Below are 18,723 nucleotides of genomic sequence, written 5' to 3'. Positions count from 1 at the left end.
TTTTTCCACACTTATCACTATTCATCTTCCACATTAGTTAAGAAACAACTTAAGTGTCTTTATTCCCCATTCTCTGTGGATACGATACCCACACATCTGGGATTATTACTTCGATACCCATGCATTTGCGGTTTACACGCATATACGGACGTGTGAGAAGCGTTGAAGTTATTTTAGCACATAGGGCTTAATTGTGACTAGGGACCTTCCACCTAGACCAAAGGGTTAGGTCTACATATAGGAATGGGATTTATCACTTGGAATCCCTAGAACTCATTGCAATTGTGTACGAGTGCGAGGTGTTGAGATTATTCGATTTCTCCACCGAGACATCTATAGAGTCAGGCATGGTTAACCTTAGATTTGAGACCATGTATTGAAGGATCTCCATGACTCATTAATGTATTAGTTAGGAAGCATAATAGAGAGTTTTGCACTTGAACCGATCGTCCTAGGCGGAATAATAACCGAGTACCCCATTTTTATCAATTGCCTTATATCCCCCTTTACTTGTGTTTCTCTTTCTTGTCTCTTTTATTCTTTTTTAAATTACATCTTTTTGACAAAACCATTATTCATCTTTCACTTGGTTAAGAAACAATTTAAGTATTTTTATTCCCTACTCCTTGTGGATACGATACCCACTCACCAGGGATTTATGACTTCGACACCCGTGCACTTGTGGTTTATACGCATATTTAGATGTGTCATTACTCAACGAAGGGTGTACCACCAAAGGCTATCGTGCAACCGAATGGGGCATGTCCCCCTCCACATCGATCATAACTTGTTACGGCCACCAATCTCGGAGAAGTTATAGTGTTTAACTTCTTACTCAATGCCTTCACTTGGGCAGCGAACGATGTAACCACATCTACCTCATGGATGCCAACCACTTTCTTCTTCTTCCTAACATTCCATTTGTAGCTGTTCAACCCCATTTCTTGAACTAATTATCGGGCTTCTCCTGGGGTCTTGCTACCTAGAGTACCTCCTTCTGCTACATCAAGTAGCTGTCTTGTACTTGGGTTCAAACCATTGTAAAAAGTCCGAATGATCATCCACTCTAGAAACCCATGTTGAGGACAATTTCGCAGGAGTTCCTTCAACCTTTCCCATGTCTCAAATAGAGACTCCAATTCCATTTGCACAAAGGATGAGATCTCATTCCTAAGCTTTACAGATTTTCCAAGAAGGAAATAATGGGCAAGAAAAGCTTCTACCATCTCCTCCAATATAGTGATCGATGCTCTAGGTAATTAGTGTAGCCACCGCTTCACTCTCCCTTCAAGGAAAAATGGGAAGGCTCTATACTTGATGGCATCATCTGTAACACCATTGATCTTGAGCATATCACACACTTCCAAGAAATTCTCTATGTGATTGTTTGGATCCACATCGGCCAAAACCATTGAAACTATGCTGACTGCTATAACTTGTGGATGAATGCGTGCTTTAGCTCAAAAATTCGAAAGCTATGATTGGGGGCCACACAATGCTAGATTGTGTCCCCAATACAGACAATCTAGCATAATCAAAGAGTGTTCTCTGCTGTTCATTCTATTCCGCCATGTTGTCAGACCCTTCAACTTCCACTTTAGCTAGATTCGACAGCTTCTGCATGCATTCTTTTACCCTTTTCTTCTCGAGTATACGTTTATGTTTGGGATCACCTTCAATTAATATCGAAGGGTTTGCTCGGGTCATAGCCCTCGAGTCGCATCAAAAATAAAAACAAAAATTAGAAAATTGGTAAAATAAGAAGATATGAAATAGAATGAATGAATGAATAGGTAAGATAGCAAAGTGCAAAGTATCTCTAAACACCTACCTTCCGGCAACGATGCGAAAAACTTGACAACACCCCTTGCGTGTGACCCGCAAGTGCACGGGTTTGTCGAAGTAATAAATCCCAAGTGAGTGTGGTATCGTATCCACAGAGAGTGGAAATAAAAAATACCTAAATTGCTACTTAACCAAGTAAAGATGAATAATGATTGTGTTGATAAGATGTGATGTAAACAAAAATAAAAGAAAAAAGAATGAGAGCCACAAGTAAGTGAGATGTAAGCCAATCGATAGAAGTGGGGTACTCAGACAATGCTCCGAATAGGACTTATGCTTCAAGTGCAAGACCCACCATTATACTTCCTAATTAATGCTTAATGAGTCGTCGAAATCCTAAAGCACACTGTCCCAAACCTAAGGTCAACCATGACTAACCCTACACTATGTCCCATGGAGAAATTGCTCAGTCTCAACACCTCACACTGCACAAAGTTGCATGGAGTTCTAGGAATTCCAAGTGAAAAACCCTATTCCTATGTGTAGATCTAACCCTTTGGTCCAGGTGAAAGACCCCTAATTACAATTAAGCTCAAGATACTAAAGTCACTTTAACGCTTCACTCTATTGCTCACGCAACTAAGCCCCAGCGGAGTTCATCCCTTAGCACTTCACTCTATTATAACCGCTAAGAACTCAAGGAAATGGAGGTAGGACAAATCACACAAGAGGGGAAAGGGGACGCCCCGCTACCTCTTGACTCATCCTCTCAACCCTCTCTAATCTAGCTTTGTCTAACCCTCATGGAGTGCCACCCATCCACAAAGATTACCAATATTGACACTCAACCCTAGTGCCACTCTAACGGAGAAATTATTCAACAAGAATTCAAGATTAGAACTCAGTTAAAACCATCAATTAAGGAAAACATAATGGAAGGTCAATGAAACAATAACATCCTACGGTTTACAAAATCCAAGTACCCACTAGAGGGTTTAGCACTCCATGGAGCACAATACAATCAACAATGAAATCAAAAGTAAAGATAAGTAATCCATAGAAAAACCCCCTCTATATTCATGTTGATGGTCTTATACAGTAGCCTCGTCTTCTGCAAAGTTCCCCTTGTCCGGCCTAGGGCACACCTCGCCGGATCGATGCCGACGAAAACTCCCCCAATAACCTTTTCCCAAGCGAAGCGCGATGTCAAATCCAGAGAACCACTCCAAAGTCATGCCAAAAGCCTCTCAAAACCCTAGTTGACGACCTCTAAAAAGATGGAGAAAAGTTAGAGAGAAGGGGGAAAGAAGATCCCCAAAATCGGGTTGAATCGCGATTAAATAGGGCTGGAATCAGGCATCCACAAGCCCCTGTGGATTTTCCACACGGGTGTAGATAATTTCCACATGCAGGTGAGGATTCTCTGGAAATCTGATTTTCGGCCAGCTATGAATAGTACTGCTACAGTGTCATGCTAAAGTCATTTACTAAAGTAACATACTACAGTACTCGGCCAAAACACTCCCAATTCTACACTTTTCATCGAGGTAACATAAACGGGCACATGTTTATGCCATACATCACAACTCTTCTTTAATCAAAAGCCTTAATAATGAAGATCTTGCTATCAATGCACCAGTCAGGATACGCAAATGTGACTATCTTCGTGCCCCTCCAACACATTGTAATGGCTTGAATACATGGAGATTGGCCCACATTCACATTCTTAGAGCCCCACTTGTGTCTTCTCGTTTGTTCCTTCCAAGACTCCACCAAATAGTGCATTCACGATCTACTTTTGGCTTCTTTTCTCAAAACATAGCTTCACAACCCTACATGCGCAAAAGAACACAAATACACATGTACTAGCGCTTAAACCTGATAAAAGTAATGCTCATTGTAAGGAAAGCACACTTCGCATTCTTAACACACAAGCACTTATCACTAGGGTTTAGAGTGGTTTTGACAAGGCTTTTGGAGAGGTTCTACGGCTTCAACACCGTGCTCCGCTTGGAAAAAGGTTATTGGGGAAGCTTTCATCGGCATTGATCCGGCGAGGTGTGCCCTAGGCCGGACAAGGGGACCTTTGGAGAAGACGAGGCTACTCCACAAGACCATCGACACAAATACCGAGATGGTTTTTCTATGGATTACATGTTTTTACATTCGATTTAATTGTTGATTGTAACTAGCTCCATGGAGAGCTAAACCCCTAGTGGGTACTTAGATTTGTGAACCCTAGGATGTATTTGTTCATTAATCTTCTATTCTGTTTTCCTTAATTGACATCTTTAATTGAGTTTCAATCTTGAATGCTTGTTGTATGATTTCTCCCTTAGAGTGATATTAGGGTTGAGAGTCTACATTAGTAACCTTTGTGAGTGAGTGACACACCATGAGAGTTAGACATTGCAAGATTGGAGAGGGTTGAGAGGGTGAGTTGAGAGGTAGCCGAGCATCCGATTTTCCCTTCGATTTGATTTATCCTACCTCCATATTCCAAGAGTTCTTTGCAGTTATAGTAGAGTGAATGGGATAAGGGATGACCTCCGCTAGGGCTTAGTTGTACGGGTAACGGAGTGAAGTGTTGAAGTAACTTTAGCACCTAGGGCTTAATTATGACGAGGAGTCTTTCGCCTAGACCAAAGGGTTAGATCTATACATTAGAATAGGATTTATCACTTGGAATCCCTAGAGTGCCTTGCAACTCTACACAGATTGATGTGTTGAGACTGATCGATTTCTCCACCGGGACATAGTGTAGATTTAGTCATGGTTGACCTTAGGTTTGGGACCGTGTGTTTAGTGATTTTCACGACTCATTAAGCATAAATTAGGAGATATAATAGTTGATTTTGCACTTGAAGCAATTATCTTAGGTGCTTATCTGTTGACCCCACTTCTATCAATTGCCTTACCTATCATCTATTTGTGATTCTCTCTTTCTTGTTTCTTTTATTCTTGCTTTCATTATATTTTATCAACAAAAATCATTATTCCATCTTCGCTTAGTGATAAGTGCTTGTGTGATAAGAATGCGAAGTGTTCTGCCCTTATGATGTGCATTATTTTTATCAGGTTTAAGTGCTAATACTTGTGCATTTGTATTACTTTCATGCATATAGGGTTGTTAAGCCGAATGTTAAAGAAAAAAGCCAATGTAGATCATAAATGCACTATTTGGAGGAAATCATGTGAAATGTCAAATGCAAAGACATAAGTCGGTTTAAAGATGCGAGAATGTGTGCCAAACTCTGTGTATTCAAGCTAGAACAATGGTTCGGAGGGGCACAAAGGCAGTCATATTCAAGTATCGCAACTTGTGTATTGATAGCAAGATCTTCACCAATGAGGCCGGTTATTGAAAAAAACAAAGCAATATACGACGTAAACGTGTGCCCGTTGACGTTGCTTTTATGAAAACATAGATTCGGTAGTGTTTCGGGTCAGTAAACACTGCAGCAAATTATTAGAGCGGGTACTGTTCACAGCCGCCCAAAAAAGAGAATTCCAAAGAATCCACAAGGGCGTGTAGAAATTATCCACACCCGTGCGGGAATTCCAAAGGCCCGTGTGGTAAATCCATAGGGGCATGTGGATACCCTATTCCAGCCCTATTTAAGCCGCGATTCAGCCCCGATTTCAGCATTCTTTTCTCCATTCTTTCCCAAACATGGTAGTCGGCTGCGGCTAGGGTTTTTTGAGAGGTTTTTCGACTTTGACATTGCGCTCCACTTGGAAGAAGGTTATTGGGAGAGCTTTCATCGGCACCGATCCGGCGAGTTGTGTCCTAGGCCTGATAAGGGGACCTTTGGAGGAGATGAAGCTTCTCCACAAGACCATTGTCATGACTATTGAGGGTGTTTTCTATGGATTACTTGTTTTTGCATTCGATTTCATTGTTGATTGTAACTAGCTCATGAAGAGCTAAAATCCCTAGTGTGTACTTGGATTTGTGAACCCTAGAATGTATTTGTTTCATTAAACCTTCTATTATGTTTTCATTAATTGATGTTTTATTTGATTTAGAGTGATACTAGGGTCGAGAGTTCATATTGGTAACCCTTATGAGTGAGTGACACACCGCGATGGTTAGACAAAGCAAGATTGGACTGTGTCAAGAGGTAGCAGACTGCCCACTTTCCCCTTTGATGTGATTTATCCTACCTCCAATTCTTTGAGTTCTTTGCGGTAATAGTAAAGTGAATGGGCTAAGGGATGGCCTTCCACTGGGTCTTAGTTGCAGAGGCAACGGAGTGAAGCATTGAAATGATTTTAGCACCTAGGACTTAATTATAACTAGGGACCTCTCACTTGGACCAAAGGGTTAGGTCTATATCTAGGAAGAGCTTTTGTCACTTGGAATCCCTAGAACTCCATGTGTTTCTATCCGAGTGCAAGTTGTTGAGATTGTTCGATTTCTCCACCGAGACATGGTATAGAGTTAGTCGCGGTTGACCTTATATTTGGGACAGTGTATTGAAGGATTTCCATGACTCATTGATGCATTAGTTAGGAGGCATAATATTCGGTTTTGCACTTGAAATGATCGTCCTAGGCGTAACGATATCCGAGTACCCCATTTATATCGATTGCCGTATCTATCACTTGTGCTTCTCTTTCTTGCTTCTTTTATTCTTGTTTACATTACATCTTGTCAACAAAATCATTAATCATTTTCACTTGGTTAAGAAACAATTTAAGTATTTTTACTCCCTAGTCCCTGTGAATACGATACCCTCTCACTTGGGATTTTATTACTCGACAAACCCGTGCACTTGCGGGACATAAGATAATGTTCTCTTTTGTTCATTCTACTCAGCTATGTTGTTAGATCCTTCAACTTCCACTTCACCTAGATTTGACGGTTCTTACATAGGTTCTTTCCCTTTTCTTCGAAGTGTACATTCAAGTTCGGGATCTTCTTCAATTAATATCAAAGGGTTCCCTGGGGTCATAACCTGTAGCTGTACCAAAAGAAAAGGAACAAATTAGAACGATGACAGGAAAAGAAGATGTGAAATAGATAGAATGAATTAATAGCTAAGAAAACAAATTCCAAAGTATCTCTAAACGCCTACTCTCCGGCAATATCGCCAAATCCCAAGTGAGTGGGTATCATATCCATAGGGAGTAGGGAGTAAAAATACTTAAATTTTTTCTTAACAAAGTGAAGATGATTAATGATTGTGTTGATAAGATGTAATATAAACAAGAATAAAAGAAGCAAGAAAGAAAAGTACAAGTAAGTGAGAGATAAGCCAATCGATATAAATGGGGTACTCAGATATTGTTCTTCCTAGGACAATCGTTTCAAGTGCAAAACTGACTATTATACCTCCTAACTAATGCATTAATGAGTCATAAAAATCCTTCAATACACAGTCCCAAATCTAAGGTCAACCATGACTAACTCTATACCATGTCCCGGAGGAGAAATCGTACAATCTCAACACCTTGCACTCGGATAGAATCACATGGAGTTCTAGAGATTCCAAGTGATAAACCCTCTTCCTAGATACAGACCTAACCCTTTGGTCTAGGTGAGAGGTCCCTAGTCACAATTAAGCCCTAGGTGCTAAAATCACTTCAACATTTCACTCTGTTACCTCTGCAACTAAGCCCTAGCCGAAGGTCCTCCCTTAGCCCATTCACTCTACTATGACTGCAAAGAACTCAATGAATTAGAGGTGTGTCACTCTCCAATCTAGCTTTGTTTAACCCTCGTGGTGTGTCACTCACTCACAAGAGTTACCAATATGAACTCTCAACCCTAGTTTCACTCTAAGGGAGGATTCAATCAATCAAGCATTCAAGATTGGAACTTAAATAAAACATCAATTAATGAAAGCATAATAGAAGGTTTAATGAAACAAATATATCCTAGGGTTCACAAATCCAAGTACCCACTAGGGGGTTTAGCTTTCCAAGGAGCTAGTGATAATCAACAATGAAATCGAATGTAAAAACAAGTAATCCATAGAAAACCACCTCGATAGCTAGGAAGATGGTCTTGTGGAGAAGCCTCGTCTCCTCTACAGTTTCCTTTGTCTGGCCTAGGACACACCTCGTCGGATAAGTGCAAGCTCTCCTAATAACCTTATTCCAAGTGGAGTGTGATGTCGAGCCAAAAATCCTCTCAGATAACCCCTGCCAATACCTCTTAAAACCCTAGCCGCAGCCCCTCTCAAGTTTGGCAAAAGAATAGAGAAACAAAATGCTGAAAATCGAGGCTGAATCGTGAGCTTAAATATGAGTGGAATCGAGCAACCACATGCTCTCGTGGATTTGTGGTACGCCTGGGTGGAATTTCTGCATGGGTGTGGATAATTTCCACACGCTTGTGTGAATTCTTTGGAATTCTCCTTTTTGGCCGGCTGTGAACAGTATCTGCTACAATAATTTGCTACAGTGTTTGCTACAAAATCCTGCTGACAAGATCCCCTTGCGTATATCCTGCAAGTGCATGGGTTTGTCAAAGTAATAATCCCCGGTGAGAAGGTATTGAATCCACATGGAGTAGGGAATAAAGACACTTAATTCGATTCTTAGCTATGTGGAATATCAACAATGATAAGTGTGACAATGATTCAATTCTCAACAATTAAAAGCAACAAGTAAGAGAGCAAAAGTAAGGAGGAGGTAAGGCAATAGATAAAGATGGGGTACTCGGATGATGCTTCACCTAGGATAATCGCTTCAAGTGCAAGAACTCTCTATTATGCTTCCTAATCAATGCAATGGTGAGTCGTGGAAATTCTTACATACATAGTCCCAAATCTAAGGTCAACTATGCCTAACTCTATTCATGTCCCGGAGGAGAGATTAAATAACCTCTCAACCTCGCACTCGAATAAAATTGCAATGAGCTCTAGGGATTCCAGGTGATAAATCTGTTCCTAATTATAGACCTAACCCTTTGGTCCAGGCGGAAGGTTCCTAACCACAATTAAGCCCTAGATACTAAGATCCCCTCAACGCTTCACTCCGTTACACGCATAACTAAGCCCCAGTGGAGATTCATCCCTTAGACCATTCACTCTATTATGGCCGCAAAAAACTCAAGGAACGGAGGTAGAATCTATCACATCGGAGGGGAAAGGGGACGCTACTGTACCTCTCGACTCACCCTCTTAACCCTCTCCAACCTAGCTTTATCTAACGCTCGTGGTGTGTCACTCACTCACAAGGTTACCAACAAGAACTCTCAACCCTAGTGTTACTCTAAGAGAGTATTCATACAATCATTGCATTGAAGATTTGAATTCAATAAAAACATCAATTAATGAAAGCATAATAACAAGGTTCAATGAAACGAGTATATCCTAGGTTCACAATCCAAGTACCCACTAGGGGGTTTAGCTCTACATGGAGCTAATTACAATCAATGAAATCAAATGTAAATGCAGTGAATCCATAGAAAACCCCCTCAATAGTCATGACGATGGTCTTGTGGAGAGTCCTCTACTCGTCCAAAGGTCCCTTTGTCTGGCCTATGATACACCTCACCGGATCGGTGCCGACAAAAGCTCTCCCACCAACCTTCTTCCAAACGACTGCGATGTGATAGCCATAGAACCCCTCCCAATACCTAGCCAATACCTCTCTAAACCCTAGCCGCAGCCCTCTCTGAAGTTGGGGAAAAGATGAAGAAAAGAATGCTGAAATCGGGACTGAAATCAGCTTTTAAAAGAGCTGGAATCGGGAATCCACACGCCCCTGTGAATATTTCACACGGCCCGTGTGGAATTAACGCACGGGCGTGTGGCATTTCCACACACCCGTGTGGCTTCTCTGGACAACTCCTTCATAAGGAAAGAACACTTCACATTCTTATCACATAAGCACTTATCAAACTCTCCTACACTTAAGCTTTTCGTTATCCACAAGCAAAAATTAAAAAATTATATGCATAGATGAAGGAAATAGTGGAAGTGCTTGGCCTTAGGTTCACCAAAGCATGCAAAGAGAGCATTCTACAAGTAAGAGAAATTTCAACACTAAATACGAAAAAAATCAATGTTCTAGCTAAAAACTTGAATAAAAAAGGATAACAAACCCGAAATCGTGAAAGTGTGTGAACTCACTCAAGTCAACCCAACATATACTCCTCAAAGTTCTATGTATAAGGGACTTATTTATCTATAAAAGGTAACAAAAATTCAAAAAGGGTAGTAGCTTCACACATCCTCTAAGGTAGCCCTCTCCAAAGCGGCCGCTTAGGTGGCTTTCACACTTTCGAGGTGGTAGCTCTTTCTACCAGAATTGTAGCTTTCACTCATCCCATGAGATAACTCTTTCTCTCATTAGGTCATAACTAGTATCCGACTTATGATAGTAGCTTCATACATCATAGGTGGTAGCTCTTTCCACCCAACAAGCACAACTAAACAACAAAACTATTTTGTTATTTCTTATCATTTTTCCAATATTTTTTTCAAAAAAATAACATAAGAAACAAAACTAAAACTAGTCCCTTTAACATAAAAGTTGAGTTTCCAAAAGAGTTTAAAGAGTGAGTAGTGCACAAGTGTCAATCGGGCAAAAAATTTCTAAACATTCAAGCAAGAACTAGAGCATGAGAACATTCAATGTTAACATTCAATGTTAAAAATTCTCCTATACTCGAGAATACAATCATTGCAACTAAGATGTACTGCCATTGGCTACGTGAGCATGTATAACAATCAAGACTAATATAAAAAATATGTGCACTATGAAACTCCCCCCACACTAAAGTTGTACATTGTCCCCAATATACACATGCAAGCTCACTCAAAATGTATATCAATCAAGAATAAATGTGGGAGAAGCAATCAAAATGATACTCCCCTGACTCCTAGTGTTGCATTTGATGGAGCTAATTCATTAGGAGTGGTGTTCTAACAGGTAGTGAAGCATACACGACTAAATGCCGAAGCACCTTAGCCGCGTCTATGACAAGTTCTCAATTCCCATAATGATAAGACCATCTGCATGCACAAACAAGGGGGTTCAATAAAGCTCATTAAAACAAAAACAACTCGAGTATATATAAAAGATAAGGCAATGAATACAACTCCAGACAATAGAATGAAAATAAAATCAGAAGGAAAGTTCTTTCTGAGTATACAAGTCCAAAATGAAATGTAAAAAGTAAAGAAATGAAAAACAAAATCAAGTGTCGGTGTTGTCAGGTCTCTGCTCCGCTGTTGATGCTGTTGCTAGATCAAAGGGTGCCGGTGGAGGTGGTAATGGTGATGTTAAAGGGGCCAGAGGTCTGCCAATTAGTAATTAATGTAACACGTCAAAATGGGCCACTATCTCGGTATACTGTGCTGATTGTATCGCCCGAATCTCGATAATCTCACACCATAATACATTCAGAGTGCTCTCGAGCCTCTCAATACAATCATAGGTTCTTTAAACAGTACTCGGGCGCCTTGAGGTCTCGATCGCCATCGGTGTGGAATCTCCCGCTACATCCCCTCCGCCTTCGGTGCTCTTAGTGGTGCATGTGGCCCAAATGAAAATTCCAGGTCCATGTCTACGCACTAATCCCATCATCATGAGAGTATCGAGTCCAAGTGGAGAAGGAATAATTGTCTTGTCGGCATCCCGAATCGCATGCCTGAGGCCCATCCCCAGAATAATTCTAGTGATGTAGGGACCAACAAATAATGCTCCTACATTCCTATGCTGCCCTTGGTGACAGAAAAAGCCAACCACAATGTGCCCCAGGTGCATCGGCACGGTCTGAACCATGGAAGACAAATAAAATAACCCTTGTCGGCTCAGAACTCATGTGTGGTAGTGATAAGTGCTTGTGTGATATGAATGCGAAGCATTCTTTCCTTATATTGAGCATTACTTTTCTCAGGTTTTTACATTAATATGTGTATGAAGGAAATAGGCCAATGTGGATCATAATGCACCTATTTTCGAGGAGATCTTGCTAAGGTTCAAACACGAAGACATAGGACAGGTGTGAGATGCTAGAGTGTGTGCCAACCTCCTTGCATTTGAGTGAGTACATCCATTTGGAGGGGCACAAAGGCAGTTACACTCGAGCATTCCGTCTTATGCATATAAGAACAGGAGTTCCACCAACATATATATCCTTGAAGAAGCAATTGATTCATGACATGACCGTGTGCCCGTTTGCGTTACCCCGATGAAAGTATGGAATTGGGAAGTTATTCAGGTCGAAGACATAGCAGAGCATTGTAGCAAATACTGTAGCAGCACTATTCATAGCCGGCCGAGAAACCAGAGAAACAGAGAATCCACACGGGTGTGTGGAAATTATCCACGCCCATGTGGAAATTCCGCACGGGTGCGTGTATCGTCCACGCCCGTGGTGTTGCTCGATTCCAGCCCTATTTAAAGCCGATTCAGCCCCGATTTTGGTGTTCTTTTGTCCATCTTTTCCCCAACTTGCGAGAGGGCTTCGGCTAGGGTTTCGAGAGGTATTGGCCAAGGTTTTGGAGAGGTTCTACGACTCCGACATCGTGATTCCATTAGCAAGAAGGTTGGTAGGGGAGCTTCGATCGAAGCGTATCCTATACCGGGAGAAGGAATCCTTGGATGACGAGTAGAGGACTTTCCACAAGAACATCGAGACGACCATCGAGGAGGTTTCTTTATGGATTCATTTTTTTTACATTCGATTTCTTTGATTGTACTTAGCTCCATGGAGAGATAAACCCCTAGTGGGTACTTGGGTGATTGTGAACCCTAGGATGTATTCGCTTCATTGAACTTCTTTATTATGCTTTCAATAAATTGATGTTTATTGTGAGTTCCAACCTTGAATGCTTGATTGTATGAACATTTCCCCTAGAGTGACACTAGGGTTGAGAGTTCTTGTTGGTAACCTTGTGAGTGAGTGACACACCACGAGCGTTAGACAAAGCTAGGTTGGAGAGGGTTGAGAGGGTGAGTCGAGAGGTACAAGAGCGTCCCCTTTCTCCTCCGTTCTGATAGATTCTACCTCCATTCCTCGAGTTCTATGCGGCCATAATAGACTGAATGGTCTAAGGGATGAACCTCCGCTGGGGCCTAGTTGCGCGTGCAATGGAGTAAAGCGTTGAGATGATCTTAGTATCTTGGGCTTAATTGTGGCTAGGGACCTTCCGCCTGGACCAAAGGGTTAGGTCTAAATCTAAGAAGAGATTTATCACTTGGAATCCCTAGAGCTCATTGCAACTCTATGCGAGTGCGAGGTGTTGAGATTGTTCGATTTCTCCTCCGGGACATGTATAGAGTTAGGCATAGTTGACCTTAGATTTGGGACTATGTATGCAAGGATTTCCACGACTCACCATTGCATTGATTAGGAAGCATAATAGAGAGTTCTTGCACTTGAAGCGATTATCCTAGGTGAAGCATCATCCGAGTACCCCATTTTTATTGATTGCCTTGCCTCCTCCTTACTTTTGCTCTCTTACTTGTTGCTTTTAATTTCTAAGAATTGTATCATTACCACACTTATTATTGTTGATACTCCATATAGCTAAGAATTGAATTAACTGTCTTTACTCCCTACTCCTTGTGGATTCGACCACGCTCACCCGGGATTATTACTTCGACAAACACGTGCACTTGCGGGATATACGCAAGGGGACCTTGTCAGGTAGCCTCCGCCATCCACAGATCTGCTAATGACGGCGAATAAATACCTTTAGCTCAGCCAGGACAAACATGTGTCTTTAGACATTCTCGGTATCTGTGTATGTCTCATCAAGTGACCATACTTGTAGCTTGCTGTGTGGCCAAAGTGCCAGGGTAATATGTCGGCAAGTGTCCATACTCCTCGGTATCTGTGTATGTCTCATCATACAAGCCCATACGAACTAAAAAATCAGTGACACTCATGGTAAAATGACGTCCAAATGCTTTGAATTATATGGCATCTCTCCCATATGGCTGCCCAAACTCAAAAGATGCCAGTACTTCCAGTGTTAATGTGCGAATAACTGGCTCTCGTATCGACAATAGTCACCTCCAACCTCCCACGACCATCAGTGCGTCAATCTCCCTAGCAAATTCATCACCTCGCTGGACCTCACTCAACACTTTTAGGTCCACAAATTGGGATTCTCCAAACCCAAGTCTCGATAGCAGCTAGAATCGAGCCTGATGCTCGGGGTTTGAAAATTCAATATGTGCTAGTTCAAGTAAAGTCTTTCATGGGCGCTTACCCTCTTTCTTCTTTGAATGTGGTGCCATACCTACTATAATAGATGAAGAAAATGATTAGAGAAGCTAACTAAAAAATCATACTATAGAATTCCACATGGGCTTGTGGAAATTACCCACGCCTGTGTGGATTTGCGGGGCATGAAAACCGCATGGTTGCCCATCAATTCTCCAAAAATACAACATAGAAACATGGCTAAACGCTCTCTAAACATGCAAAAACCATTATAAAGTGAAAAATTGGTGCAACTCAAGACTTTTGATCTATTAAAAAGAAGAATTGGCGAAGAAGGGAGGGTAAAAAGGTTTACCAATGAAATAGGTATGAAAACTTCGAATTCGGCATGGAAATTGATTGGAAAACACTCTAAAACAATGATATGTGCACCAGGAGACTTATTAGGGTTGATGTTCGAGTGATTGGAAGTGAAGAAGAAGAGAAGTCAAGAAGATTTTAAAGAAAAACTCACGTATCATGGAATTCTGCGCATCCACACCTACGTGTTGAAATTACCCACGCCCGTGCGCCTCCAAAAGAGAGCTTTACAGGGGCAGACGGATGCCTCTGTGCACTCTCGGGAAAACAATCACTATCTCTGAATGCATCCACACGGTCGTAGGGAAAATACCCACGCTTTTGTGCCCAACTCTCAGGGCAGTTGCACACCCCTGTGACTTCTCTGTCCAACCGAGAAGAATCGCTAAGTGTTTCACACGCCTGTGCCGAAATTGTGCAGGGGCATGGACATTCACTGGCCTAACTCACAGGGACAGCCCCACGCCCCTGTGTCTTCTCGGGATGGAGAAAGCTCGTCTACAGAGATTCGCATGATCGTGCGGAAAATTCCCACGGCCGTGAGTTTTTCACAGGTTTGCCAACAGGGGCGAGTCTATGCCCGTGTGTGCTGTCGAAATAATTTGCCAAGTCTCTATAGGAAAACACATGCCCATACGGAAGTTGCCCACGGGCGTGCGAAAATCACAAGGTCACTCACAGGGGCGAGTCCACGCCCATGTGGCTTCTCAGAATGAGCTCGCAATACGACTTCAAGGGCGTGAGGAAATTCCACACGCTCGTGTGTTTTCTCTGGATGACTTAGAAAACTCTGCAGGCTCTGCAAAAATTTCCTGAACATGTGTACACATTTAGAGCCTTCCCTTTTATGCAAAATACACCAGCGAAAAACATTAAAAACAAGCTCAAGCGACTTAAACTTTGCCAAATCTTCATTAAAACACACAATGGCATTAAAATCCACAATGCAATACATAGCAGAAGCATCTAAAAATCAAGACACAAACACTCAACAAGTTATTCATACAAAAACTAAACTATCAACTAAGAAAAACAGTAAACATTTGGGTTGCTTCCCAAGAAGCGCTTGTTTGATGTCACTAAGCTTGACGCACCTCGTCTTACCTCATGGGGGTTCGTGAAGGAAGAATACTTCCTTGTCGGCATTACTAACCTCTCCTCCATAGTACAGTTTCAGCCTGTGTCTGTTTACCTTAAATGTACCCTTCTCATGATTGGTAATCTCAATAGGCCCATGAGATGAAACTTCGGTCACCGTACAAGGGCCAAACCATCTAGACTTGAGCTTCCCTAGAATAACCATAGACGAGAATTAAGTAGCAACACCTGATCAATCGCTTTGAACTCCTTTGGTTTTTTAATATGCTTGTCATGCCATTTCCGAATTCTTTCCTTATAAATCCTTGCATTCCCATATGTTTTCATCCTCCATTCATCTAGCTCATTAAGATGTAGCATTCTTTGCTCCACCGAGTTGCACAATTCAAAGTTCATGGCATTGATTGCCCAATATGCTCTATGCTCTAACTCCACAGGTAGGTGACAGGATTTTCCATAAACCAAATTATATAGAGTGGTCCCTATTGTCATTTTGTACGCTGTTCTATGAGCCCAAAGTGTGTCATCTAATCGTTCTGGCCAATCCTGCTTTTCTTTCTCCACAGACTTGGTTAAGATCCTCTTGAGATCCCTATTTGTGACTTCCACTTGACCACTAATTTGTGGGTGATAGGAGGTAGCAAGACGATGATGCACCCAATAGCGCTTCAACACTTTCGCGAGTTGTGAATTATACAAATGAGTCCCTCAATTGCTTATGATGATTCATGGGGTTCCAAACCGAGCAAGCAACCTCTTCATAAATTTTACTACCGTTCTAGTATCATTGGTTGGAACGGCTTGAGCTTCCACCCATTTAGAAACATAATCAACCCCTACTAAGATATATTGATTACCATTAGACTTCGGGATCCCATGAAGTCAATTCTCCTAAGGACTTGTGAGAGTCTTACTAGCATAATAAATTAGACGGAACTGCTTGTCTTTCCTTTGTCCCAAAACTGCTCACACGGCATAATCACTTGCATCACACATAGGCTCAAAGGGGTCAATCCAATCCGGTATTGTTAGAATTAGTTCTTGCACTAATCTTTCCTTCAATAAATTGAATGCACTTGGACAACCATCCCCAAAGTTGAAAGGAGCATCTTTTTCTAGAAGTTTAATCAATGGTTATGTGATCTTCGAGAAATCCTTGATAAACCATCTGTAAAACCCTGCATGCCCCAAGAAACTGCGGACCCTTTTCACATTTGTAGGTAGAGGAAGCTTTTCAATCACCTCAATCTTTGCCTAATCCACCGCCATTCCTGCTTGGGAAATCTTATGTCTTAGGACTATGACTTCTTGGACCATGAAGTGACACTTCTCCCAATTGAGGACGAGGTTTGTTTCTTCAAATCTCACTAGCACTCTCTCCAAATTCTTTAAACATTTGTCGAAAGAGTCTCCAAATACCAAAAAATCATCCATGAATACCTCCATAATGTCTTCAAGCATATTATTAAAAATGGCTGTCATACAGCGTTGGAATGTGGCTGGTGCAGTATACAACCCAAAAGGGATTCTTTTGTAAGCAAAGGTATCATAAGAACAAATAAATGTGGTCTTCTCCTGATCTTCAGGAGCTATGGGGATTTGAAAATATCCCGACATGGCATCAAGGAAACAATAAAATATCCCGAAATGATCTTTTCGAGTGGTGTCATTTAATCTTCTACAATTGATGCAAACTCACCATCCTGTAATTGTCCTGTCAGAATCAACTCATTCTTTTCATTCATCACAACTATCATCCCCCCTTTTTTCAGAACCACTTGAGTTGGACTCACCCATGCACTATCGGATATGGGATAAATAATCCCTGCATCTAGGAGCTTCATTACTTCTGCTATGATGATTTCCTTCATGTTTGGATTTAGTCTTCACTGTGATTGGATTACAGATTTGTAGTCATCTTCCATTAAGATTTTATGAGTGCAAAAGGACACATTTATGCACCTGATGTCTTAAATCTTCCACGCAATAGCTGACTTATGCTTTTTCAACATGCTAACAAGCTTATCCTTTTGCTCCACAGACAAGTTCAACGTTATAATCACCGAAAGTTTAGATTCTTCCATCAAAAAGACAAACTCCAAGTGTGCTGGCAAGGTCTTAAGCTCTAGGGTTGGTTATTCGTCATTTGATGGATGTAACCTACTCTCCGTCAGCATGCCAATTTCCTCAAACTTGTTCGTTTCCTACTCAAATTCATTCTTCCCTTCTTCCACTTGTGAATGTATTTCTATATGGTCTTCAATGACTGTCGATGCATTCAATCCATAAATCTCCCTTACTAACAACGACACACCCACAGAGAAAAGTTCCTGTCTTTGTTCATGATAAGACGAGTCAAATTGATCAAACACTTTCTCCAGACATTCTTCTAAGTGATCACTCATCGATGCTAATGCTGATCTCTCAAACTGATCTAGCACAATATTTAGTTCCCAGTCCTGCTCTTCAATTCTGGCAATGTACTCTTGAAATGATTCTTCCGCAAAATGTTGAATAGTATCTAAGTCTTGCAAGAAGTAGCACGGTGTGTCCTGTACTGCAAACACTTGAACTTTCTACTCCATATTTTCAACCTTTCTCATGATAGTGTTGAAAAACTCGGGCATGTCAATCATTTTTTCTGTAATAAAGGAAAAAGAAACAAATCAGAATGATAATAGAAGAGAAGATGTGAAACAGAATGAATAAATGAATAGCTAAGAAAACAAAGTGCAAAGTATCTGTAAAAGGGTATTCCCCGGCAACGGCGCCAAAAACTTGACAACGCCACTTGCGTATGTCCCGCAACTGCACGGGTTTGTCGAAGTAATAAAATCCCAGGTGAGTGGGTATCGTATCGATAGGGAGTACGGAGTAAAAATACTTAAATTGTTTCTTAACTAAGTGAAATATGAATACTGATTTGTGTGATAAGATGTAATGCAAACAAAAGTAAAAGAGATAAGAGAGAGAGCACAAGTAAAGGAGTGGTAAGGCAATCGATCTAAATCGGGTACTCGGATATTGATCCGCCTACCACAATCATTTCAAGTGCAAAAATCCTCTATTATGCTTCTTAACTAATGCATTAATGAGTCGTGGAGATCCTTTAATACATGGTCCCAAATCTAAGGTCAACCATGCCTAACCCTATACATGCCCCGGAGAAGAAATTGAGCAATTTCTCACCCTCGTACTCGTATAGAATTGCAATGAGTTCTTGGGATTCCATGTGATAAATCCTCTTCTTATATGTACTCTTACCTTTTGGTCCAGGCGGAAGGTCCCTAGCCACAATTAAGCCGTAGATACTAAAATCACTTCAACGCTTCACTCTATTGCAC

The 18,723-nt window shown here is 41.3% G+C and overlaps 1 non-coding gene across 1 annotated transcript; it reads left to right on the top strand.

Annotated features, from left to right (window-relative positions):
- Positions 1–1,071: 1,071 nt before the first annotated feature.
- LOC120266117 lies at positions 1,072–1,178 on the top strand. Its single transcript, XR_005537964.1, has one exon. It is a non-coding gene; the product is annotated as a small nucleolar RNA R71 (small nucleolar RNA).
- Positions 1,179–18,723: the final 17,545 nt, after the last annotated feature.

The sequence above is a fragment of the Dioscorea cayenensis genome, chromosome 1, assembly GCF_009730915.1.
Source record: "Dioscorea cayenensis subsp. rotundata cultivar TDr96_F1 chromosome 1, TDr96_F1_v2_PseudoChromosome.rev07_lg8_w22 25.fasta, whole genome shotgun sequence".
In the NCBI taxonomy this organism is placed as follows: Eukaryota; Viridiplantae; Streptophyta; class Magnoliopsida; order Dioscoreales; family Dioscoreaceae; genus Dioscorea; species Dioscorea cayenensis.
This window is presented reverse-complemented; position numbering and strand designations above follow the sequence as displayed.